This window comes from Danio rerio, chromosome 24, assembly GCF_052040795.2.
Source record: "Danio rerio strain M-AB ecotype USA chromosome 24, GRCz13ab, whole genome shotgun sequence".
Lineage (NCBI taxonomy): Eukaryota > Metazoa > Chordata > Actinopteri > Cypriniformes > Danionidae > Danio > Danio rerio.
In genome coordinates this window covers 36,544,702-36,571,836 of record NC_141044.1, presented here as the reverse complement: position 1 = coordinate 36,571,836, position 27,135 = coordinate 36,544,702, and the positions used below count along the sequence as shown (strand labels likewise).

Below are 27,135 nucleotides of genomic sequence, written 5' to 3'. Positions count from 1 at the left end.
GACATTGTAGGGTGACCATCACTATGATGCCATGGCATGCTGTCTGTGTAGGAATCTCACAAAACTTTCCTAAATGATGTCTGTAGTAGTAAAGACAACTCACTCCTCATAGGTAGCTTCTTATGGTGAATGTAAGGTAGGCAATTTGCAGGTATGGGCAAAAATTTATAAGTAAGTGGGCAATTCAATGCAATTCCCTAGGTAGTAAGCTCACTGCAAAGCACGAAATATACTGTCTAGGTGATAAGCTAGTTAGCCAGGTAATAGGGTTCTGAAGTAGGCAGGGCACTTTGTAGGGTGAACATCACTATGATGCCATGGCATGCTGTCTATGTAGGTATCTCACGGAAATTGCCTAAATGATGTCTGTAAAGACACACTCCAAGGTAGCTTCTTGTGGTGTAGGTAGCGCAAACATTGGCAAAAGAATTATGAGTAAGTGGGCAGATCAGTGTTATTCCCTAGGTAGTAAGTTCACTTCAAAGCACAAAACATGCTGTCTAGGTGATAAGCTAGTGAGACAGCTCATATAATACAGAAGTAGACAGGGAACATTGTAGAGTGAACATCACTATGATGCCATGGCATGCTGTGTTTTGTGTAGTTATCTCACAAAACTTTCCTAAATGATGTCTGTTGTAGTAAAGACAACTCACTCCTCCTATATCTAGCTTCTTATGGTGGATGTAAGGTAGGCAATTTACAGGTATGGGCAAAAATTTACGATTATGTGGGCAGTTCATTGTAATTCCCTAGGTAGTAAGCTCACTGCAAACTACAAAGCATGCTGTTTAGGTGATAAGTTAGTTAGACAGCTCATATAATGCAGAAGTCGGGAGATCACATTGTATGGTGACCATCACTATGATGCCGTGGCATGCTGCAGCTGTCTGTGTAGGTATCTTACAAAACTTTATGCCTGTTTTTTTTTGGTATAATTGTAGACAACGTATTATATAGTGGTTCGATATTATCACCAAAATGCTGTATTATTACTAAAAGTGTGCAGCTTTTATAGTTCCCAAAAGTGCAGCCTAAAGCTTCATATGACTTAAGTGATGGAGAAAATTATTTATGAGCAGATTGAAAATAATTTTTTAAAACATGACATTTTGTATGAGTTTCAATCGGGTTTTAGGAAAAATCATTCTACTGATTCAACTATTTTATATTTAACCGATTCTATAAAGAGAGATATGGATAAATGGAAGTTGAGTTGGGATGGTTTTGTTAGACCTACAAATAGCTTTCGATACAGTTGACCACGGCATATTGCTTTTAAAAGTAAAAGCAATGGGTTTTGGAAACTTGGCCTGTAAATGGATAAAATCTTACCTTGAAAACAGAAGGCAAATAGTAGATTTAAATGGAGTATTATCAGATTATTCACCCATCACTTATGGGGTTCCACAAGGCAGTGTTTTATGTCCGTTGCTTTTTTTAATATACAGCATATTAATGATTTGAAAATGGCTTGTTCAAATAAGCTTTTGTTATATGCGGATGATGCAACTATAATTGTGTCTCATGAGAGGAGGGAATTTATTGAAAATGAAATAAGTAAACAAATTGAATAAGTCTCTAAATGGTTTTGTCTTAATAAATTGTCCTTACATTTGGGTAAAACGGAATTTATTTTATTTGGTTCAGCTGCGAAATTAAGAAAATGTGTCGGGGCAAAGATAAAAGTAGGGGATCAAATTATTACTCCAAAACAGCTAGTGAAACACCTAGGTTGCATTTTAGACAGTAATTTGACAGGTGAAAAGATGGCTGTTTTAGTCCATTCACAAATTTGTTCTAGAATTAAGTTTTTAGCAAGACAGGCAGTGCTCCTAGATACCCAAACTCTAAAAAATTAAGCTAGTGCATTAGTGCAGCCCAATGACTGTAAAAAATATGGACGACGCGACAGCCCCTTTTCCCATTGAACGCCTTGAGGGCAAAACGCCTGCTTGACGGGCACAAACTGTCGCAAAAGACTGCTGAAATTGGAGCCTTGACATGCGCAGAAGGATTGTCTAATGGAGCCAGAGGAGGAGCCGCGAAAATGAGCGGAGCCGAGCTTCCAACCAAACGCTTTATGTAAAGTCAACTACGCCCCCCGAACTTCTCAGCATGCGTTTGCTGTCATATCAACACAAATGAATGTAATAACGTTAACAAATATGAGGGTTTTATATATTCAATCGCGCCAGCTCCGGGCCGCAGCGCATAACCTACTCGCGGCGTCGCGGGCTGATTCCGGCTCACATGCGGCAGCGCCGGCTCGCTTGGCCGCCGCATCTGGCTCGATTGACTCGGGCTGGAATCGGGCAGTGAGTCCAGGCATCCGGAGTAGGTCCAGCAGAGGTAGTCAGTCTGAGCTCTGAGGGGTAAGTCTCCGGCAGGCGAGAATCTAGCCGGAACTGGCCCGAGTGTATTTTGCTATCTGGGTGGTTAGGCATGTATCAGCAAACTAATAAAGCCTGAAAAAAGCCCTGACCTTAGCGAATAAACAGTGTTCCACCAGGATCATGTATGTCAGAAACTGTAGTTTACTGCTGAACTCATTTTGTCATGGTAAAATAACACAGAAATCGAATAAAAACACTTCAGTCTCCTGCCGAAGCTCAGACGCGCTGCTTTGAGAAACTGTCAATCACAACTGTCAATCACGATGACACGCCCAGCAATAAATTACTGCTAAAAACAAACTGTTTACAAAAATGAAGATCTGCACCTATTTCAGCACAATAACCATTGCCTTATTCGACCAGAACAATCTTTCGGGACATTTTATTGCAAGTGCAATACATTTTTTTATTTGGGCTCTAGTCTCCTTCATTAACACGGAGGAGGCGGGCTTTATGACTTTTACTGCAGCCAGCCCCCAGGGGGCGATCTAACGGCCGAGACCTTCACTCAAACGTAGGCTTGCGGCACACTTGGTGCAGCCTTTGACTATTCTGCAGCTTTTTGGTACAGTGGTAGTTCTAAAATAAAAAAGAAAAATAAATTGCAGACAGCCCAAAATAAGTTGTGTAGAATTGTTATTAAAGTACCTCTACTGACAAGTAAGAAACATTATAGTCAAAGTAACTTTTTAAAATTTTTTAAAAGTTGAGAAAAGGGTTAAGTTTTTAAAATTAGTGATGGTTTTTAAGATTTTAAAGAAAATGGTCCCAAAATATTTTTTTAATTATTACGTTTTAGTTAGTGAGGTGCACTGTCATTCTACAAGAGCACGTACTGTAGCAGGGATATTTACCCATATAGATTTAAGAGTGAATCAGGTAGAAATTCTTTTTTGTGTACGAGCTCTGCTGCTTGGAATGTTTTGCCCACGACTTTTAAAGAGATTCAAATAAGAGTGTTTTTAGAAGGGAAATTAAAAAGTGGTTGTTTTACAGTTAAAGTTTTTGTTGTGCCGAGTTGCTGAGCTGTTGATGTTTGCACTCCATTTATGATTAGCTCGTTCATTTTTTAAGAATATCGAGGACCACAATGGAAATAAGCCTGTGGCTTTTTTGTGTATTTTATCTTTTACAGTTTTTAAAATATGTATGAATTAGTCTAACTTAACTTGTTTGTATATTTTTGGTAAAATTGTCAAATATAATCAATCAATCAATCAATCAATCAATCAATCAATCAATCAATCAATCTGACAACCCCAAAATGTTTTCCAATACTAATGCATGCAAGAATGCTATTTATGTTATAACTTAAGCTCATTATGATTCTTGAAAATCCATAAAAACATTTGTATTAATCTTGATAGTAGCGTGAAATTCAAAAATGTTAAGCGCAGTGTGATGCACAACTGCTGTCTGGATAGCAAACTCATTCTTAGATGGATTGTCATGATAGGAAACCTACTTGAAATGCTGTTTTCAGGGCCAATAATGCTGGCTACTTGGGCAGCACCTTATAATGGTGAAAAATGCTGCTTGCTTATGACGACCCAAAATGTTTTCTAGGTAGGCAGCTTACAGATGCAGTGATCCCTAAAAATGCTGTCTATGCAGTAATCCCTTAATAATCCTTAAAAACGGCTTACTATGCCTGTAACTAGGATGCCCATGTAAGCAGCCGCAGCACATTTTAAATGTCCAAAAGTGTAATCTAGGTTTGCAGTTCACAGAGTGATGTGATATCACAATACGCAGTCTAGATAGTAAGCTAAGCTCACTCTAATACACAAAACATGTTGTCTAGATAGCTCTTTACAGGAAAGCATCTGTTCATATTTTAAAAAAACATTAGACATATATCTACGGAGGAAGCTCTATATGATGACCCAGAATGCTCTCTAGGTAGGCAGCTCACCACGCTCAGAAATGCAGGTTTATTATAGGCAATTTTTATGGAAAGCAGCTTGTTATGATGGCTGATGGCACTATGTAGGAAGCTCATTGTGCTGCCCAGAAATGTTTTGTAGACAGCTCAGTGTTTATTATTTATCTATATATGACTAACTGATTTTTTTTGCCTACCTATACCATAGTAACATGGTAAGTGATTATTTTATTAATTATTGTTTAGTAATTTTAGTTTATTAAGGCTTTAGCTACAAAAAATATATATAATAATGTATTTAGTTGATATCCCATTTCAACCTATATAATATTTTCAATATACCACTATTACCACTATTATTACTACTACTACTAATAATAACAATTTTAGGCAAGTCATTGGACAACAGTGGTTTATTTAGTAGCCAATCAAAAAACAAGATTTCCCAGGGGGGCTAATAATATTGACCTTGAACATGCTTGAAACAACTGTTGTGAAATATTGTGAAAATTACCTTGCTTTGCTAAAAGGGATTGCAATATCTCAGGAAGGCTAATATATACGCTCACGGGCCACTTTATTAGGTACACCTGTCCAACTGCTCGTTAATGCAAAACTCTTACAAACGAGGTATGAAGATGAGCATCTCTGAATGCACAACACATCCAACCTTGAGGCAGATGGGCTACAGCAGCAGAAGACCACACTGGGCGCCACTCCTGTGAGCTAGGAAACTGAGGCTACAATTCCAACCAATTCCATTCAAATTTGGACAACAGAAGATTGGAAAAACTCAAATTCTGCTGCGACATTCAGATGGTAGGGTCAGAATTTGACGTTAACAATATGAAAGCATGGATCCACCCTTTCTTGTATCAGTTTTGGGTGCTGGTGGTGGTATAATGGTGTGGGGGATGTTTTCTTGGTGCACTTTGGGCCGATTAGTACCAATTGAGCATAGTGTTAACTCCACAGCCTACCTGAGTATTGTTGTTGAGCATGCCCTTCTGATGGCTACTTCAGCAAGTTAACACGGCATGTCTCAAAGCGCAGATCATCTCAGACTGGTTTCTTGAACATGACAATGAGTTCACTATAATCAAATGGCCTCCACAGTCACCAGATCGCAATCCAATAGAGTGCTTTTGGGATGTGGTGGAACGGGTATGTGCAGCTGCAGCAACTGTGTGATGCTATCATGTCAATATTGAGTAAAATCTTTGAGGAATATTTTTAGTACCTTGTTGAATCTATGCCACGAAGGAATAATGCAGTTCTGAAGGATAAAAGGGGTACTAGTAAGGTACCCAATAAACCTAACATTCAAGATTTTATGCAGTATGGAAAATGTGCTGGTTTTTTATTGTAATTCTAAATTATTTTTATAAAAATTGCTTTTTTTAACTTTTTTTTAAAACTTATTTTTCTTTCTTCTTTTTTCATTTTCTTAATTTTGTACCCGTGTAATTGTCTGCTTCCATGACTTTAGAAATAGACGTTTTCTTTTAGCTTTATAGTTTGATGTTGCCGCCAAGTTGCCATCTTTTCGCTGTGCTCATCGTTACTGGGCGACAGGGGTCCCTACTGGACCACCGGGCAGACCTTATTGTTGAACCCTGCCTAATAAAGTGGCCAGTGAGTGTATACATATAATCTAATTAATAAAATAATAATAAAAGAGGTTTGTCTCATTACTTTTTCAAAATAAATTCAGTGTCTTTTATCTCTTTGTCACTTCAGACAGTAAAGTTCAGTGTTGATAACAAGAGCTTGCAGGTTACCACAACCTCACACACTTTATCATTATTTGTGCAAGACATGTTTGACCCTCACGAGTGCTGTTTTTCTTTTTATTGGCAAGTGGGAGAGAAAGGTGACTCTTTGAAACAGCCAGCTTCATTATACCAGGCTTCCCTTTAGCTTTGCACTGTAGCTTTATTACCGCTTTCTCGAAGTAATCTGCTTGTCTGGTTTTCTCCTCACAGCAGGTTTACAGATGCATCAACTGATATTACATTACTTATCTAAAGCCCACTTGATTTATTTAACTTTGAACTCCAGATGCTGGTCAAGAAATCATGTTGAAAAAAAAGAAAGAAATTTCCTCTTTCAACAAGAAACAGGAAATTTGTCCTGCTCTCTTGGAAAGAGTCCTGCACACTTGATTAACTGCATTTTATTCGATAGCATCAAGAGAAACTAAGAGTGCATCTCAATCAGGGTGCATCTCAGTCTCCTGTTCAGTAGTCAGTGCACTGTTCAGGGAGTCAAACATTTAAAATACTGTCTCAATTTCAAAATTAGTGCACTAAAAGCATTTGCAGCTTGAAAAGTCACACAATATACCATGAAAATGCTCAGTTAATGGAAGTTTAAAAGTGCGAAACATAAATCACGTAAATCAAATCATCATTACAACAAATAGGCAGCACGGTGGCTAATTGGTTAGCACTGTTGCCTCACAGCAAGAAGGTCGATGGTACGAGTTCTGGCTGGACCAGTAAACATTTCTGTGTGGAGTTTGCATGTTCTCCTCGTGTTGGTGTGCGTTTCCTCCGGGTGCTCCGGTTTCCCCCACAGTCCAAAGACGAGCGCTGTAGGTGAATTGAATAAACTTAATTGGCTGTAGTGTATTTGTGTGAATGTGAGAGTGTGTGAGTGTTTCCAAGTACTGGGTTGCAGCTGGAAGGGCTTCCGCTGTGTAAAACACGTGGTGGATAAGTTGGCGGTTCATTCCACTGTGGCGACCCCCGATGAATAAAGGGACTAAGCCGGAAAGGAAAGTGAATGAATGAAAAAATTTATAATAATAAAAAAATAAAAACAATAATAATAAAATAATAAAATAAAAATACATGTTTACAAACACACAATTTACATAAACTAAAAAGGTTATGTTTACATAAAACCTCACAATGATGCTATTTCATAGGCTTTATGTCCATAATTTTAACTGCTTGTTCATATAGAGTCAATAGGCTTCAAAATAGTTAAAGAAGCTTGTGATCAAGATGTAATGCAATACGCCAAGTGAGAGAATATCATCGTGTGCATGTATAATTTTGCAGTTTGATATGTTAAAAATCTAAACTAAAAAAACTGTTTAGACTTGGCTTAGCCTACTTATATTTTTAACATGACTATCAAGTTTTAAATTAATGTCTAGAGTTATGCCAAGCCAGTTCTTCAATAACTTTATTTTTAATCAGCACCTCAAATGTATCTTTTACAGGTCTGTTTTTTTATGCACAAGCACAAGCATGTAGTTTTCTTGACATTTAACGTTAAATGAGACAGCTCAAGCCATCTTGAAATAAGTTGTAAAGGGTCAGTTGCTCACCTGCCCGGCAAGGTGTTTTAGCAGACACATAGATGACAGTGTTATCTGCATATATAACTGGCAGTTAACCCCTGTACATTGTAAAAAACAATGGGCCAGGAACAGATCCCTGAGGTACTCATATCAACGCAATCTTACAGCAATTCGTAACTTTTTAATTCAGTGGCTAATTCGTATGAATTCGTACGATCTAATTCGTACAATTTAGTACGATTTGCTCATCACCCAATGTTGGGGTTGGGTGCCTCCTTTTTAAAATCGGACATTTTCGTACGACTGAACTAGCCACTGACAAACTGACAAACGAAAAATACGTATGTTTCCTCGTGAGATCAGGCTGCCCATATTGTTGGATGTGTGACCCTCCCACATTGCTGTCTCCCAACTAATTAAGACCCAAACCACTGTAAGGCCTCTGCTGAGATTTTAAACTTGCAAAATTTATTTAGTTAGAGACTGTGATTAACCGTGTCAAAGGCTTTCTTTAGGTCCAGAAACACTGCCCCTTTATCCACACTACCTTTATCCAGTGACCCAATTAAATCTACACCCGGCCGTGAAGAAGATCTCAAAGGCGTTTTTAACCGGATCTAATATCGAATATTGTCTATCCACCACAATTACAGATTAGGGTTGTAACAATATACCGGTATGACGGTTTACCACGATTTGAACGTGCACGATTATCATACCATGAACAATTGCATATCAACGGTTTTAACCCTTAAAGACCGAGACAGCCGCCCGCGGCTAAAAATAAGTATTGCTCTTAAATGTTTAATAACTTTTGATCCGCTGATCCGATTCATACAATTCAAAGATTGGCATAAAGAAGAGGATCTCAGCTTTCCAGTGCTGTATCACATAACATTCGCGGACTTTCACAGGCTTCACTGTGTCTCCGAACAAATCAGACATGATACATTGATGCATTATCCCTCCTCCATGCCCAGATTGGTTCAAACTCGCTATATCACAACCAATAAGCATAGGTTTCGCTTTTGTTTGTGGACCAAGCTTTTTGAACAACACGGAATGAGAGAAAGGCATACATTTATGCGCGGCTAAATAAAACGCAAAAAAAAAGTTTTGCATGAAATAATTCTCATACTAAGTACTTTTGCATGCACAGCAGCACAGAAACATGACAAAACAGTGACACAGCAAAGACGAACTGCTGCTCTTGCTATTTTCAAAAGACGCAAATGAAGATGCAGCTGTTTGTCTGCATTGCAGACAACCATATCCAAATCCATAGACAACCATATCCTTGCTGGCACATAAAATCTAGGGATGTTCCATATTGAATCTAGTTTCGTTATGTAACTATTTATAGTATAGTAAATTTTTATATCTATTTTTTACTGAGGATTTGCACCATGTTTATTTGGACTTTGACACATTATTTATTATTTTTTTATTTTTATTTGTTCATTGTAAGTGGTGTTGTTTATAGTAACTAAAAATATATTATTTGGAAAAAGTCAAATTTGCTTCACTGTTCTATTATTTTGTAACATACCGTATACCGCGAAAGCGTCAAACCGTGGTATTGTTTTAGACGATTATCATACCGTGAAAAATTCATACCGTTACAACCCTATTACAGAACAAATACCTGCACGGTTTAGACCTCGTTGGACTAGTTTGAAGCAAGAAGAGTGTGTCAGTGGTGTTGGAAGCTCACTGAAAACACTAATGCAGCAGCACTTTAGATGCTCTGATACTGCATTATCTCGTCTGCTCCATTCAGGCGTTCTCATTATTCTGTTTAGAGCAGTAATCGGCCATGAGCGGATACTTAGTGTGGCAGCAGGACTCTGTTAGTATTGATAGATTACAGATGCAGCAGATATCATGTGTGATAGGCCTCTAAATGTCTCACATCATGATATAAGTCATCCCATGTCCTGTTAATGATATAAATTTATAACAATATAGTACTTTTTTGTAAATTCAATCAAGTTATAGTTTATATTGACAGTATAATTTAGTCATTCGTTCAATATGTGATTATTTTTTTCTCACTTTATTTAGAATTTCTGGGCAATTACGAATGTAGAAATATAAAATAAGTATTAAAGAAATATAAAACACTTCAAAAATGACAGGTCCAACGTAAAATATGACTAAATAAAACGCTAAATGGTCGCCTCACAGCAAGAAGGTCGCTGATTCGAGTCCCAGCTGGAGCAGTTTACATTTCTGTGTGGAGTTTGCATGTTCTCCCCTTGTTCATGTGAGTTTTCTCTGTGTGCTCCGTAGGGTTGTAACAATATACCGGTATGACGGTCTACCACGATTTGAACGTGCACGATTATCATACCATGAACAATTGCATATCAACGGTTTTAACCCTTAAAGACAGAGACAATAAGTAAAAATAAGTATTGCTCTTAAATGTTTAATAACTTTTGATCCGCTGATCCGATTCATACAATTCAAAGATTGGCATAAAGAAGAGAATCTCAGCTTTCCAGTGCTGTATCACATAACATTCGCGGCTCCGGAGGCTCCGGAATCAGTGCGGTTACGTCATCAAAATTTGACAACGCTGATTTGACAAAGAAACGCTCGTCACTGTGTCTCCGGACAAACCAGACATGATACATTGATGCATTATCCCTCCTCCATGCCCAGATTGGTTCAAACTCGCTATATCACAACCAATAAGCATAGGTTTCGCTTTTGTTTGTGGACCAAAAACGAGCTTTTTGAACAACACAGAATGAGAGATAGGCATACATTTATGCGCGGCTAAATAAAACGCAAAAAAAAAAGTTTTGCATGAAATAATTCTCATACTAAGTACTTTTGCATGCACAGCAGCACAGAAACATGACAAAACAGTGACACAGCAAAGACGAACTGCTGCTCTTGCTGTTTTCAAAAGACGCAAATGAAGGTGCAGCTGTTTGTCTGGGTTAGGGTTATTGCAGACAACCATATCCAAATCCATATCCACAGACAACCATATCCATGCTGGCACAGGATGTTCCATATTGAATCTAGTTTCGTTATGTAACTATTTATAGTATAGTAAATATTTATATCAATTTTTTTACTGAGGATTTGCACCATGTTTATTTGGACTTTATTTGGACTTTGACACATTATTTATTATTTTCTTATTTTTTTATTTGTTCATTGTAAGTGGTGTTGTTTATAGTAACTGAAAATATATCATTTGGAAAAAGTCAAATTTGCTTCACTGTTCTATTATTTTGTAACATTTGTAACATACCGTATACCGCGAAACCGTCAAACCGTGGTATTGTTTTAGACGATTATCATACCGTAAAAAATTCATACCGTTACAACCCTAGTGCTCCGGTTTCCACCACAGTCCAAAGACATGCGGTACAGGTGAACTGAATGAACTAAATTGGCCGTAGTGTATGTGTGTGAGCGCAAGTGTGTATGGGTGTTTTCCAGTGTTGGGTTTTGGCTGGAAGGGCATCCGCTGCGTCAAACATATGCTGGATAAGTTGGCGGTTCATTCCGCTATGGCAACCCCAGATTAATAAAGGGACAAAGTCGAAAAGAAAGTAAATGAATGAATGGTGTTTTTCTATCAGAAAAAAAAGTATTTTCTTTAATTTTATTTTTAAATGTAAATGTTATTTTAATTTGGGGTGCACATATATCAGTGGTTTCCTGACATCGTTTTTATAATGTATTGTAAAAATTTACTAGCACTTTGTAAGTTCTGTCTGCATTTAAATAAATGAAATAAAATAAAATAAAACGTGAAAAAAAATTACATTTGTTTTGCTTCAGCTTTGACAAAGAAAAGTCATTATAAATATATTTAATTTAACTGAAATACAACTATTTCTACATTTCCCAGTGATGGGTTGCAGCTAGAAAGGCATTCGCTGCATAAAACGTGCTGGAGAAGTTGGCGGTTCATTCCGCTGTGGCGACCCCAAATTAATAAAGGGACTAAGCCGAAAAGCAAATGAATGAATGAAGAACTAACCCTATATGGCCATTAATAAATAAAATAAAACTTTAACTATAATATAAAAATATATATTCAACAGCATTATCTGTTCAACAGTTGGTGGAAACAAACTTTTCTGAGCTTTATAAATAGTGACATCATTTTAAAATTAATTGGTGAATTATTTCTATAAAAGAATGCTTTGAGTGTCTGAAAATAGTCTATAAAAGTTTTATTTGTAGGTTTAGATATTAAAACAAACATCTGACGTGCATTGATTTTGAACCCTGTGTTCTTTTTACAATATTGTTTTCATTTAAAAGGCACTGGTTAATTCTTGGCGAGTTTCATTGTGCTGTATTCAAATGGGAGTTGGTGATGAATGTTGTGGGGTCAAGATCAGTCATAAAACTCCAACACACACAATAAGCTAAAATCCCTCTGGATCTGTCTGCTGAACAAGCACTCGGCTTGTGTTAATTAAAGGAACAGCCCACTGTATCCCTGCACTAATGGTATTGAAGAAAGCGATTTAAACATCTCTATTCAGCATTGCCAGCAGGGATTTAAACCCAGTGAGTTTTTTCTCAAAGCTGTACAGGTTTATAAGGGCTAAAACATCCAGAACACAGAGAAATGGAAAGCTTTGCATTAGTCGTTTAGTTATCGTATGCTTTGAAATGTTACCATAGTTTTAGTTTAGTTTAGTTTTCGTTTAATTTAGTTTTCGTTTATGTTTACATTTATGTTTAGTTTTTGTTTTCTTTTTCGTTTTGTTCTTGTTTAGTTTAGTTTATTTTAGTTTAGTTAGGGATTTAAACATCTATACTCAGCATTGCCAGCACCGATTTAAACCCAGCGAGTTTTTTCTTAAAGCTGTACAGATTTATAAGGGCTAAAACATCCAGAACACATAGAAATGGAAATCTTTGCATTAGATAGATGTTTTGTTATCGTATGCTTTGAAATGTCACCATAGTTTTAGTTTAGTTTAGTTCAGTTCAGTTCAGTTCAGTTCAGTTTAGTTCAGTTCAGTTCAGTTCAGTTCAGTTCAGTTTAGTTTAGTTCAGTTCAGTTCAGTTCAGTTCAGTTTAGTTTAGTTTAGTTCATTCATTAATTTTCAAAAATTTACTTATTTTGCTTACCTGGGTTTTAAAAGAAAGTAGCAATTTCTCCTCAACTTTTCAATTTTTTTTTTTACCCAGTTGTAGTATTGCTGGTATTCGACCTGGTTGTGGTATTTCAGAGGAAACCCAACATGGGGAGAACATGCAACTTCAATGGAACTTGAACCAGCAACCTCCTTGCTGTAAGGCGACAGTGCTAACTACTGAACTAGTTTAGTTTAGTTTGGTTTAGTTGTTTACACGGTCAATGCACTTTAATCAACATTATTGTAAAATATGCCAGAATTGCCCAGGAATAGCTATTTTTCATCTGTTGACCCTTGACAGAATGTTAAAAGGTCTCGCCTACAAATAGAAGCAAAGCATGATACATTTCTGGGCTCATATTAATTAAGAGTTTATATCCCACAAATGCAGGTTTTTACATTGTAAAAAAATCTGTAAATTAGCAGTTTTCCATATTTTGTGATTCAGATATTTTTTTTCTTCTTGTTTATTTATGCTTCTGAATTGCATTATGGGACCGTGATCTTTTCCCCCAATGACTTTTAACCTTGAAAAGTAAAAAAAGTGACTTTTATTAACATTTTTAATAGTTTAAAGTAGAGCTGACAAAATTAGCGCGTTAAGGCACGTGATTAATTTTAAATATTTAAGGTGAAAAAAAATAACACAAAAAACGCAGTTACAGATTTTTTTTAATTTCCTGTTGTGGCCGACGTGTGTTCAGGGACGGCGCATGCATAGAGGCGACAGGCGGGCGCCTTGGGCAGCAGAATAGTGAGCGAACCGCCCGGTCTTCACTTTCTTCAGCTACACCCAACCCCTCCCTCACGATCCTTACTTTCATCCTCAAACCGGTCACTTTCGGGTTGAGGGCGGCATGATTGCCGTTTGCCTAGAGCACCAGTTCAGCTTGCTCCGGCCCTGTGTGTGTTTAACGTGCAAAGAAATTTGGATAAGACCAAGGACTCACATTTAGAAGGAAAGTTTCAGTATAAAACAATTAATGTGGCATCAGCAGGCTATCCTGCGTTTCCTCCAGAGTTTCATGCAATTTGGGGGGCTTAATTTTTAATCTTTAGACTTTAACTGCAGTTCAGCAGTTCACTCTCACTCAGCATATTTTCATTCAGGATGTTTTAATGGAATTTGATACCGCATAGCGAACGGAAAAAACCCCCACAGCACTTCGGTACTCACATGATCCTTTAAGGTAATCAAAATCGCTGCTTAAACGGTAGACTCTTAATCAGTATTATCTTCATCATAAACGCGGAGTATTGGTGCCCATGTAAATGTACTGTAGTGAAAGTGGCAGATAAAGTCGCAAGCTGTCAAAGACAGCCCTATTCTCTGCCTTTAAGCTACTTCCATGAGCCCTCACATTTCATAAGTTTGACATGTTTCCCCTACACGCAACTTGTGTAAAGCGTCTGCTTCACGTTGCTGTGTCAGAATCCTTGCTTGTAAAATACAGCCATACTTTAGTACGCTTAGTTTAAGCAAATTTGATGAACGCGATCGTGCGTGTTGATGAATCTGAAAGGATCCCTTGCTCACCTGTGTGTGTGTGTGTGTGTGTTTGTAGTCCACTTAGAATCCAACATGGAAAGCATTTTTGTTTGTCATTGGCGTTGACTGTTTTGAAATTCAAATGGCACTTACATGCCTGTGTTTTTATTTCTGTAATAAATATGGCGTTTCGTGATTAATCATGATTAATTACAAAAAAAGTGTGATTAATCACGTTAATTGTTAAAATCATTTGACAGCCCTAGTTTAGTGATATATTGTTTGGGTTAGCGTTGTATATTAGGATGCTAAAACCTAGTAATAAACTGCCAGAACTTTTTCTGTTATTTTACAGACTTATTTCTATATATATATTCTTTCTTATACATTATATTATTTTAAACTAAAATGTTAATAAAAGCCACTTTGTTAAACTAGTTGATTTTTCAAAATCAAAAGTCAACAAATCAGAGATCAACATCCCATAATTCAATTAACAACCGTAAATAAACAGAAAATACTTGTAGATCAAATTGATGTTTTTGCAGCATATCTTTCTGTTCTAATATCTTTCAATTCCTTGTTTATACCTCACTCTTCTATATTTAGATCTCACAATTTAGTTTAGATTCCCTATTTTTGATATTATATCTCACAGTTATATTAATACTATATCTAATAAGAAAGTTAGAACTGTAAAAGTAAAGCTTCTATTTATAAATACTTGCAACAGTATGAACAATAACAATACAATTACAGATAGTTCTGTGTTATGAAAGCAGATTGCCAGTGTTTACCTTCACATGCGGCTGTTGAGGACGTGTTTGGACTGTTGTTGCCCGCGGCAGGAAATTCACACTTAGATTGTTTTTATTGCCTGAGTTCCTGCGGGAAAGTGCAGGAAATGGGATGTCAAAACCACTTTAATAGTATCTTTATTTTTCTGCCTGCTCTAATAATTAATCATATGACCAGAGATTGATTTTCCTTTTTTCTTTCTTGCATTTTGTAGTACTTTTCATGACCTTTAACATTTCCCACTGCTATTTACGAGCACATTGTTGTCTTATAAACCCATATAAACCTCATATACTTGGAAATCTCAAGCCATGAACTTGTAGCTCTCAATAAACCAGTGTTTTTCTTTAATAAATACACATATAGCATCTTTCTTTCTTTTTTTTTTGGATGTTTGGTTAGGTATAACTCACTATGTAGTAATTGGTGTCCTTTTATAGAGCTTTTTATTAAACGTCTGTTTCGCCAGAACATATTAATGCTTTTTTCACCCTGTAATTAGGCAAACACATGCTTTTATTGACTGCTGGAATGGCTTCACATCTTAATAATAATTGACTCTTGCTTTGGCCTCAGCATGCTTTCATTTAGCTGTGATGGATTTGTTAACGGCTCTCAGCATGACTTTATTTACCTTTTATAATAGCATTCAGATGTTTTTGAATCATTGCTTTTACTCTAAAATGTGTTGCTCTGAATTATACGGAAATCTCTGAGAAAATGGGGATGGAAATACTGTGAAATGGGTCATGATTTATGGTACAACAGTGGTGTAAAGTAACAAATTACAAATACTCAAACTTCTGTGATTGAGTAGTTTTTCTCATGAATTGAAAGTAATTTTATAAATGTGTACTTTTACTTTCCTTTGGGTCTGTTTTTAATGCAGTATTGGCAGGGCTGGACTGGGACAAAAAATCGGCCCTGGCATTTTGGGTCAGAGCTGCCCACTACATTCAATCAGAATGCTACCTATCTGTGCAAGGTATTTTATTTTATACCTTTATTATTAACATCAGATAAAAGATAATAAATTTATAAACACAATTAATAAATTCTAAATAATTATTGATTTAGCGATTAATAAAATTAAAACAATAATTTTTAAAAAGATTTTAAATTTATTTTATCTTATTATTACATTTAAAAAATAAAGTAAACTACAAATGATTAAATATCTTTAATTTTTTTATTCAGTTTCAGCATATACCTGGCATACGTGTATGATTGCGGTAATAATTCTCAGCAAGCTTATGGTCATTTAAAATTGTATGATTTCTCACATTCTGATTAATCTTTGCTAGATTTTTAGTTATTTATTGATTTATTAGTTCTTTATAACACAGATTAATAGTCTAATTCCACCAGTTCACTGCTAATCCCTGCCTATATTCCAGAAAAACACAATAAAATAAGCTCCTAATAAGCATAAATTGTAATCCAATCAATGTTTTTAATATGTTTGTCAGAAGAAATCGCCCTAATAGTCTGTCAGATCAGTTGTACAAAAAGACAGTCAATAAGAATCTAATCACACTTTATTTTTTCTCTTTGCAGTGTTTTATTGCTTCAAATAGTATTTCATTGCAGTATTATTTCATTATTTTCTTAATTAAAAGGAGAGGGAACTAGTAAATATTTGACCAAATGTCAGTTGTGAGTTCTGCTTCTGAATGCAGACACACTGACCTTTGAGCCTTATATAACATCTCCAATAAAATCTATTCAGCCTAGGTTGTCTGACACTCTCTCTAGCCTGATATTGACTATTTTCAGTTTGCTTGCTTGTTTAAATATAGTTTGAATGTGAATATGCCATCTTTAAAGTCACATTTTACGTTTATATAGTTATAGTTATAGTTAATGTTTGTTAGGAATTGGACTGGCTGGTTTATTAGCTACATGTTGCCTTATAAAGTTTGGGCCACACTTTATTTTGATGGTCCGTTTGTTGAATTTAAGTTACATTGCAACTATGTTTTATTAGATTATAAGTAGACTGTTACTTGTAACAATGTACTTGTAAAGTAACTGGTAGTTAAATGTCTGTTGAAGGAGCAGTATCTGCAGAAATTAAGCAGATGGTCAACTAATACTCACATGGACCATCAAAATAAAGTGTTATTGTGTTAAGTGTTAAAGTGTTAAGTTTGACCCTTTTTGCCTTGAATAAAGTATACTCTCAGCAATAAAGGATTCAAACCTGTCACTGGGGATGTACCATTAAAAAACTGAATCAGATTCAGCTTCATTCGCCAAATGTATTCAAACATGCAAGGATTTTTAAAATTTTTTTTTGTGGTTTACAGGAGCTCAGGGTACATGCTCCTAAAAGGAAAGAAGGACGTTTAAATAAGTGGGAAATAAAGTAAAAAATAAAATTAAATCTATCCATCTAGATCAGGGATTCCCAAACTTTTCAGTCCATGACCCCCAAAATAACAATGCCTGTGACTGGCGACCCCCAATATCTTTTGAGATGGTTATAAATCCAGAAATCTTGCATGCAATGGCGCGCACACCAATAGACCCAAGTCTATTCTTGGTTGAATTTTTTGTAATGTATGCCAGTGCTGTAAATAGGCTAGAAAGTTTAACCTGGTGTTATAAAATTAATCTGCTGCATCTGACGCTATTGCTGTGTCTTTAATGTAATGTAATTACCCCAGGGGTTGCAATCCAATAGAACTAGGAACTATAAGCTATAAAGTAACTATATACAGTAGTACATAGTAACTATAAACAACTATTTTTTTCTTTTTTTAGTAGGTTATAAATAATATAAGGTAATTCTTATGGTTTATTAAAAATAAATAGATTTTTGGAAATCACCAGGCGACCCCCCCTTCAATGTCCCGCGACCCCTCGGGGGGTCCCGACCCCCACTTTGAGAACAACTGATCTAGATGACACGGTGGCTCAGTGGTTAGCACTGTCACCTCACAGCACTGTCACCTCACAGTCGCTGGTTTAAGTCCTGGCTGGGTCAGTTGGCATTTCTGTGTGGAGTTTGCATGTGGTGGCGTGTGTTTGCTCCACAGTGCAAAGACATGTGCTATAGGTGAATTGAATAAACTAAATTGGCCATAGTGTGTGTGAACGAGTGTGTATAGATGTCTCCCAGTACTAGGTTGCAGCTGGAAGGGCATTTGCTGGGTAAAACATATGCTGGATAAGTTGGCGGTTCATTCCGCTGCGGCGACCTTGATTAATAAAGGGACTTAGCCAAAGCAAAATGAATGAATGAATAATTAATTAGTATAATCATCAGTGTGATTCACTTAAAAAGAGATAATCTTGAACATTTTTAAATATTCAATAATGATAAGCAAATTAATAAAATATGGATAAAGTAATTTGAAAAGGAGATGGTCAAAATAATCTAATACCTCCTTCTGTAACAGAACAACTTTCTCTTTCACTCTGAAAAACATTTGTGTCTATGAAAACACTGATGCACCGTGTGATCTCCGCAGCACTTGTCGGAGTAAGTGGAGCTGCAAATCATCCAATCCACATGGTCTGGCTTATTAATAGTTTTTTTGCATATAGACGTCTGTGACAGTAGATTTCACTATGCTGACGGTGTATGTGCATCATATTCTTTATTCGGTTAGTGTATGTAAACGTCTTTTTGCAGAATCTTGTCACTGTTGTCATCTTACTCTGCCACTCCACCTCCTGCTCGCCGCTAATCTGCAGGTAAAGCGAGCTTGCGCCTCTAAGCACAGCACCCCCTCTGTTCAAAACATGTATCGCGATCCATTCAACCGGTTTGAATCATCACAGATTTGAATAAATTTTCAACCGACTCATGGTGAATCGTTACTAGGGTTGGGTTGATAGAGGATGCCATTGTCCATCACTGATATCGGGTAGAGCCAGCATCGCAATCCTTAATCCTGCCCCCATCGCAGCAGCAACTCGCTTGCGAAAAGCGCACACTTAACACTAATACGTCTTGAAAATGGCCCACGTCCACAGTGTTTTACCTAGCATTTCTGAACAGCCTTCCGTCAACACTATACCTCTGAAAACGCACATCACATGACTTCACACACAGGCATGCGCTTCAGCAGTATATGTGCACGTCTGAGCTCCAGGCAGTCAGCGGGTGCTTTGAGCACAAAACCCCAGAGTTTATCAAGGATGTACCGCTGGATTGCGTCTCACAATAGTTGTAAAGGTGATATTTAATTAATCTTGTCTCTATCTAACGACTCTTCAGTCTTTTGAATCTATCAGGTAATGTTTCACAGCAGCAGTACACTACTTGTCTTTCGCTTTCATGCTTGTACTTAATGATTTTAGCTAAAACCTCAGACACTGTTGGTTGGTTCCTGTTGTGCACCTTTTTTACCAACCAAGTTTGTCGACGCCATTATAACGACACTGATCACTCTGCCTATTCATGCCAGAGTCCTGCAGAAAAAGTGATTGACAGGTGGTAATATGTTTGTAACTTATATTTATTTATTTATTTATTTATTTATTTATTTATTTATGATTACTTATGGGTAAAACAAAGACCAAGCGGGTCAGGTAGTTAAAACATTAGGCTGCAAAATAATTAATTTGTAATAAATTAATTAATTATTCATAAATAATTAATTCACCGCCGCCTACAATGACGATGCCATTGTCGACATCGTCCAACCCTAATCGTTACATACCTACATATATCATAAAAAGGAAATAGTGGACATTGCGCATATCCTTTCTTTTAATCCCTGACGAATGGCCATTTGTTTTCCACTTAGCCTTAAAATCAGGCCACCCATGATCCTGATTTAACCCATGACCCAGGGCTGTTTTCCTGTTGAAACAGTTTGACCTCAGTGTCTGGATGTAGAGGTCAGCACGAGGACACTGTCCCTTATCCACAAAGCTCTTTCGCCGTTTCTCTGAACCCACCACACTTACACCAGACTTGACAGCGAAGGAAAGTGGCCTGCATCACAGAAGCTGTGAAAGTGAGATTACGCTGGGCTATTTTTAACCTCGTCCATCTGTGGATTTTAAAGTGAAAATGAGAAGTAAAATGAATGTTTGCAATGGAAAAGGTTGCTGAAGACAGATTCTTACCTCAATGGTACATCACAGTGTGCAATTAGCAATTATGTAAGGTATACTGTAGTCAGACAGTCATTAAAACAAAATAAAGCCAGACGGGATGATTATGAGCCTGGCATGAAGCAGAAAATAAAATTCCCTGAAGTATTTTGCAGGTCTAGTGTGCATTTTGTACACAAATTTGACAGTTAGTTGGTCAGTTTTGGTACCATGAGTGAAATTAATTACAAAAGAAGCTGAGTAAATAGTAGAAGTGTTTGGTTCCATGTTGAACCAGAGTAATTAATTCATTGGCTAATTAGAGCTGTGTCTCATTTCAGAGGCTGCATTCTCTGAAGGATGCATCTGAAGTGCACTGCGTCATCGGTGTGACGAAGGCTGTCTCATTTAAAAAAAATTTGAAGGCTCCTTCAAACGCAGTCTCCAAATTCGTCCTTCGTTTCCCAGCTAATGCAGGACACAATCGGTGGATTCTTCACAGCCTCGAACGGCCCAAGATTCTTTGCGCGATGATAACTGCAAGACACTTGTAACAGAAAACTCCGGTTTAAATGTATGAATTAGGTTTATTTTACGTGGATATGTAAACACAGGTAAAAAAACAAAAAAACAAATAAGAGTATGACATGTCTTAGAAAAGGGTAATTTATAGAGCGTTTACATGTTTATGTGTAGATGTGTGGATCAAAGGAAATATATTTCCAGCTTTTATAAACCCTGTCTTGCCTTTAGATCGCTTACAATATACAAAATGACAAAAAACAGTTTTAAAATCACTTTGAAAAGTCATTATTGAAAAGTCATTAATAATTATATTACCGATTATTAACAGCAGCTGTTATGGTTGCTATGGTGGCTCGGTTGAGCCTGTGTGGACTTCGAAGGACTCACCTTTGAAGTCTGCATCCTTCCGAGGATGCAGCCTCTGAAATGAGACGCAGCTTAAGACACTTCTAAATTAATTGAGCTTTTATGAATGAGTTGGATGAATGAATGAATGATCAAATGACCAACTTTTAGACAGTCAATTTGTTAATTTAGTCATTCAATTATTTAATTCCTGAATGGATTAACTTTTCGAATGAATTAATCAAATGACTCGCTCTAAAAGAGTCATTTTGACTGAGTCATTCGGTGACTATAGTATTGAACAAGCACTTAGCTTTTTGAACTAACTGCTTGAAAGAACAAATCAAATAACTCGCTCTAAAGGGCAGTCATTTTGGTTAAGTGGGTCATTCAATGACTCTGTTATATTGACACGCACTTATGTAATTCCTGAATAAATTACTTTTTGAACAAATTGCTTGAACAAATGAATCAAATGACTCGTTCTAAAACACTGTCATTTTGGTTTAGTGAGTCATTCAGTGACTCTAGAATTGACAAGCACTCATTTAATTTCTGAATAAATTACTTTTTGAATTAATTGCTTGAATGAATCAATCAAATGACTCACTTTAAAAGACAGTAATTTTGGTTAAGTGATTCATTCAGTGATTCTGTTGTATTGACCAACTTATTTAATTGCTAAATGAATTAGCTTTTTGAATGAACAGCTTGAATAAATAAAACAAAGGACTCAATCTAAAAGACAGTCATTTTGGTTGAGTCATTCAGTGACTCTGTATATCACAAGCCCTTATTTATTTTCTGAACAAATTATATTTTGAACTAATTGCTTGAATGAATTAATCAAATGACTATTAATTTATTCAAGCAATTAGTTCAAATTAGTTTCATGCTCTAAGCGACAGTAATTTCTTGTAATTCGTGAGTCATTCAGTGATTCTGCAGTTTTGACTTTAAATTTCTAAGCAAATTGTCTTTTTGAATTAATTGCTTAACTGAGGGGAGATGCGATGGCACAGTGGGTAGCACATTCGCCTCACAGTAAGAAGGTCATTTGTTCGAGCCTCGGCTGGGTCAGTTGGCGTTTCTGTGTGGAGTTTGCATGTTCTCCCTGCGTTCGGGTCTTATGGTGTCCCTCACAGTCCAAAGACATGCGATACAGGTGAATTGGGTGACTAAATTGTCCAAAGTTAGTGAGTGTGTGTGGATGTTTCCCAGAGATGGGTTGTGGCTGGAAGGGCATCCGCTGCTTAAAACATATGCTGGATAAGTTGGCCGCATGGTCGCTGTGGCGACCCCTGATAAATAAAGGGACTAAGGGGAAAAGAAAATGAATGAATGAATAAATGAATAAGCTTTTTGAACAAATTGCTTGAACGAACGAATCAAATGACTCGCTCTAAAAGACAGTCATTTTGGTTAAGTGAGTCATTTAGTGATTCTGTTGTATTAAACAAGCACTTAAGTAATTCCCCGAATGAAGTAGCTTTTTAAACAAATTGCTTGAATTAACAAATCAAATCACTTGCTCTAAAAGTAAGTCATTCAGTGACTCTTTTTAATACTAACAAGCACTTATTTAATTTCTGAAAGCTTTGAGAACGAATTGCTTGAAGGAATGAATCAAACGACAATCTTAAAGAGAGTCACTTGATTGGGTGAATGATTGAGTGACTCACTAATAACAACAGGCTATTGTTCCATTCCTGAATTTTCGAACAAATTGTTTGAATGAACGAATCAAATGACTCACCATTAAAGTTAGTCACTTGTCGCCACTTACAGGTTATAAAAAGAGTCACTCAAAATCCACAAAAATTATACACAAGGGCAAGCGGAGTGATGCAAACAGTGAAAAGTCCCTGTATAGCAATGCAATAAATAAAATAAATGCATAATAAATTAATTTTTCTTTACAAAGTTGCTTATTAGTTCAATTGAAAAAAAAAGAAAAAAAAATGTTGGTGCTGCAGGAAAAGTGAGATTTTGCAGATTTTTAAGCCGGAGAAGAACAGATTTGTGTGGGATAATGTGTTGAAGACGGCAGGTGTAATTATAGCAAGAACGATACAGTTGAAGAACAGCACAATAGGGAAGGTTTCTCATATACGTGCCAGCAATTATCTCTGCTTTATCTGCATGATTTTAGTAAAGGCTGGTTGTCGAAAAAGCAATTAGCCATTTCTGTTTAATTCTGGACGATTCACAGAAGTAGATATAGCTAAATTATCTTATGCTTGTTAAGCCATACTTTTTTTTTTTTAAAGAGCTCTAATCCTATGGTATAAACTACTTTTATGAACATCTCTAAAAATCCTCTGTTGATGCATTCCAGCATGTGTTAAACTTCACCTCAGCCCCTCTGACCTCTTGACCTTGAATCTTGTTTTAGGCAGCATGCCATACAATAGCAAAGGATTGTGGGTAATCCATACAAATCAGGGCTCAGACTGGTGGTTAGTTCTGTGTTTTTCTCTCTCGTGGTGTTTAAGGATCAGCTCACTTGTACCCAGAATTCCTTTAAGATTCAACTGGAGTGAAAAACAACTGTTTGTGCTATTTACATATTTAAAATCAAGTAAATGTGTAATATGGGAGTTGAGCTTGCAGAAAACATGTTTATACAGTGTATGTATTATTATTATTGATGCTACTCAATGTTTTTGGATTGCATATACAGTGCTTATTTTTGAATGTCAACATTTTAGCTTGTTTTAGAAGGCTTTTAAATAAAAAAATCCAATGTAAATTTACTTTTTTTTTATAAATTACGTGACATAAAAACTGATTCAAGTTAGTAATTTGATTTAATCTACTAAAACATAAAAAAATATCTGCAATAACTCAGTTACTATACTATATACCATAACTCCAGAAATCAGTATATGTTTTACGTTTTTTTAGTCCTCTCTCTCTATATACAGCTGAAGTCAGAATTATTAGCCCCCCCCCCGCAATTATCAGCTGCTCAGTTTATTTTTTTCCCCAATTTCTGTTTAACTGACAGATTTTTTTGTACACATTTCTAAACATAACAGTTTTAATATCTCATTTCTAATAACTGATTTATTTTATCTGTGTCATGATGACAGTTGATAATATTTTAATACATATTTTTCAAGACACTTCTATACAGCTTAAAGTGACATTTAAAGACTTAACTAGTTTAATTAGGCAGGTTAGGATAATTAGGCAAGTCATTGTATAATGATGGTTCTGTGGATTATTGAAAAAAATAACTTAAAGGGGCTAATATTTTGTCCTTAAAATGGTGTTTAAAAATTAAAAACTGCTTTTATTCTTGCCAAAATAAAACAAATAAGATTTTCCTCAAAAGACAAAATATTATCAGACGTACTGAGAAATTTTCTTTGCTTTGCTAAGCATCATTTGGGAAATATTTAAAAAAGAAAAAAAAAATCAAATATACAGTTTATACAAAATTTGTCTAAACTGTATATGGTACTGTAAATTTAGGATTTATATAAATATATATAAAGTAGACAGAATAGAGCATGCATAACAGAGTATTAGAGCAAGTTTTCTGTTTTTTTTTAAAAGGGAAAACAGAACATGAATTGAAAGTGATAGTGATAGCATTTGTTTTTTAGAGTATTATAGAGTAAAAAATAGATTTTTAGAGTTTTATAGAGTAAAAAATAGAACAAAGAGTGTTTTCTCACTGATATGTCTACAAATTAGGAAGCCTGGGCTTAAACAAAGTTCAAAGTTTTCCAATCATAAATTCAGCTTTATGCTGGATGTTATGCTGGATTTGATTTAATTGATTGCATCACTCACCGGCCACTTTATTAGGTACACCTGTCCAACTGCTCGTAAAAGCAAATTCCTAATCAGCCAATCAGAAGAGCATCTCTGAACGCACAACACGTCGAAACTTGAGGCGGATGGGCGACAGCTCTACTCTTGTCAGCTGAGAACAGGAAACTGAGGCTGTAATTTGCACAGTCTCACCAAAATTGGGCAATAGAAGACTGGAAAAACGTTGCCTGATCCTATGGGTCTCGATTTCTGGTGAAACTTTTAAATGGTAGAGGCAGAATTTGGCATCAACAACATGAAAGCATGGATCCATCCTATCTTGTATCAACAGTTAAGGCTGGTGGTGGTGGTGTAATGGTGTGGGGGATATTTTCTTGGCACACTTTGGGCTCATTAGTACCAAATGAGCATCGTGTCAGCGCCACAGCCTACCTGAGTATTGCTGCTGACCATGTCCATACCTTTATGACCACAGTGTACCAATCTTCTGATGGCTACTTCCAGCAGGATAACACGCCATGTCATGAAGCACGAATCATCTCAGACTGGTTTCTTGAACATGACAATGAGTTCACTGTACTCAAATGGCCTCCACGGCCACCAGAACTCAATCCAATAAAGCACCTTTGGGATGTGGTGGAACAGGAGATTTGCATCATGGATGTGCAGCTGACAAATCTACAGCAACTGCGTGATGCTATCATGTCAATATAGACCAAAATCTCTGAGGAATATTTCATGTACCTTGTTAAATCTTTGCCATGCAGGATTAAGGCAGTTCTGAATCTGAAGGCAAAAGGGGGTCAAACCCGGTACTAGTAAGGTGTACCTAATAAAGTGGCCGGTAAGTGTAAATTGTTCTTCATCCTTAAATACTCAAGTATGCATATAAATAATCGGACATTCCCTATAGCATGATGTATCCGGAAAAGATTAATAGAACTTAATTTCGTAATCAAAAGCACAACTTCTAGTTTACCCCCCTCCGAAAAAGTGCATCTGTAGCCTTATTCAATATTAGGCGTAAAAAAATGTGTAAAATTGGGCTAGATTCCCAGCTGATGACTCACTGACTCTAGCGGATCTCAAAACTGCAGTTTTCCTCCACAGAAATAAGCACATTATTAACCCAAACCAGTAAACGATGGGTGTATTTGGAGACATTATTGTTTTGAATGATCGTCACCAGTTTACTCGAATCCAAATGCGTCATGCTCTACATTGAGTCAATACAATTACTGTGAATTTATGCATATGGTGTGTTGAGATACACAGCGGTTATGTGTGTGTGAAGGGAACAGACACTTTTGATCTCAGTCCATATCTCCAGAAACAGCTTGGCTCAGAAAGCCAGCCAGAAACGCAGGTACCGTAAAACATCTAATATGGGAGACCGTGTTTTGGCTAATGCAGATAACATGGATTGCAACATATGAGTAATTGCAGCCAAGTCTTGACCTTGATTTAAACTGCTGATGTCATACTAGGGGAATTAAGGACAGTTAATGCAGTATTGTTTATTTTACAATGTCCTTTATGAGTTTAAATCTCATTTATCATTTATTAAAAAATATATATAGTAAAGCAAAAGGTTTTGACATATAATTACAATTTAAATTAATTAAAATTTTAAATGGCTATTTTTTTAGATATTTTTATAAATTATGTAACATGTAAAAGAGTAATTTAAGTTTGTAATTTATTAGTAATTGTCTTAAAACATTAAAAAAAAAATGTTTCTGCTAGAAAACTTAATTTTTTAGCATTGCAACTCTAATTTCTTATTTAAAACAATGCCTATATATATTCTAATAAAAAGAGTGGTACTGTAAATTAAGGATTTGTTATTTATTATTTAATAACGTGGGATGGTAAACATTACATCTATTTGGGTAATTAAAATGTAATAGTAAACATTGAATCTGTTTTTGTTAAAATACATGTTCATGACTGATTTAGTTCATCCCATTCAGTCTTCACAATTGGCTCCTTTCTGGACTGTACCATATGGAATCAGACTTTACCATATGGAGTTTGTCTAATGTTTATTTTGTACTGGAGAGAAGACATGTTTCTTGCAGTATTTATGTATCATTCATTCATTCATTTTCCTTCGGCATAGTTCCTTTATTCATCGGGGGTCGCCACAGTGGAATGAACCACCAACTTATCCAGCATTTGTTTCTATCACCTCAAAATTATTGCAAGAATTAGACACTTTGTTTCCAGTGAGGATTTAGAAAAACTTGTTCATGCTTTTATCAGCAGCAGGGTGGATTACTGTAATAGACTCCTCACGGGCCTTCCCAAAAAAGACAGCTCATCCAGAACGCTGCGGCCAGTATTCGGATCAGAACCAGAAAATCAGAGCACATCCTCAGGTCTTTACACTGGCTCCCAGTTCTATTCAGAATAGATTT

The 27,135-nt window shown here is 36.2% G+C and overlaps 1 protein-coding gene and 1 long non-coding RNA gene across 8 annotated transcripts in view; one reads left to right on the top strand and one right to left on the bottom strand.

The window, feature by feature from the left end:
- nrbp2b (nuclear receptor binding protein 2b) overlaps positions 1–27,135 on the top strand; it is a 53,518-nt gene that overhangs the window by 3,679 nt on the left and 22,704 nt on the right. The gene's annotated exons all lie outside the window — the stretch shown is intronic.
- On the bottom strand, positions 4,678–25,923 carry LOC141380751 (uncharacterized). Its single transcript, XR_015525269.1, has 3 exons — positions 25,786–25,923; positions 15,007–15,094; positions 4,678–7,047 (listed from the first exon to the last, which is right to left on the bottom strand). It is a non-coding gene; the product is annotated as an uncharacterized LOC141380751 (long non-coding RNA).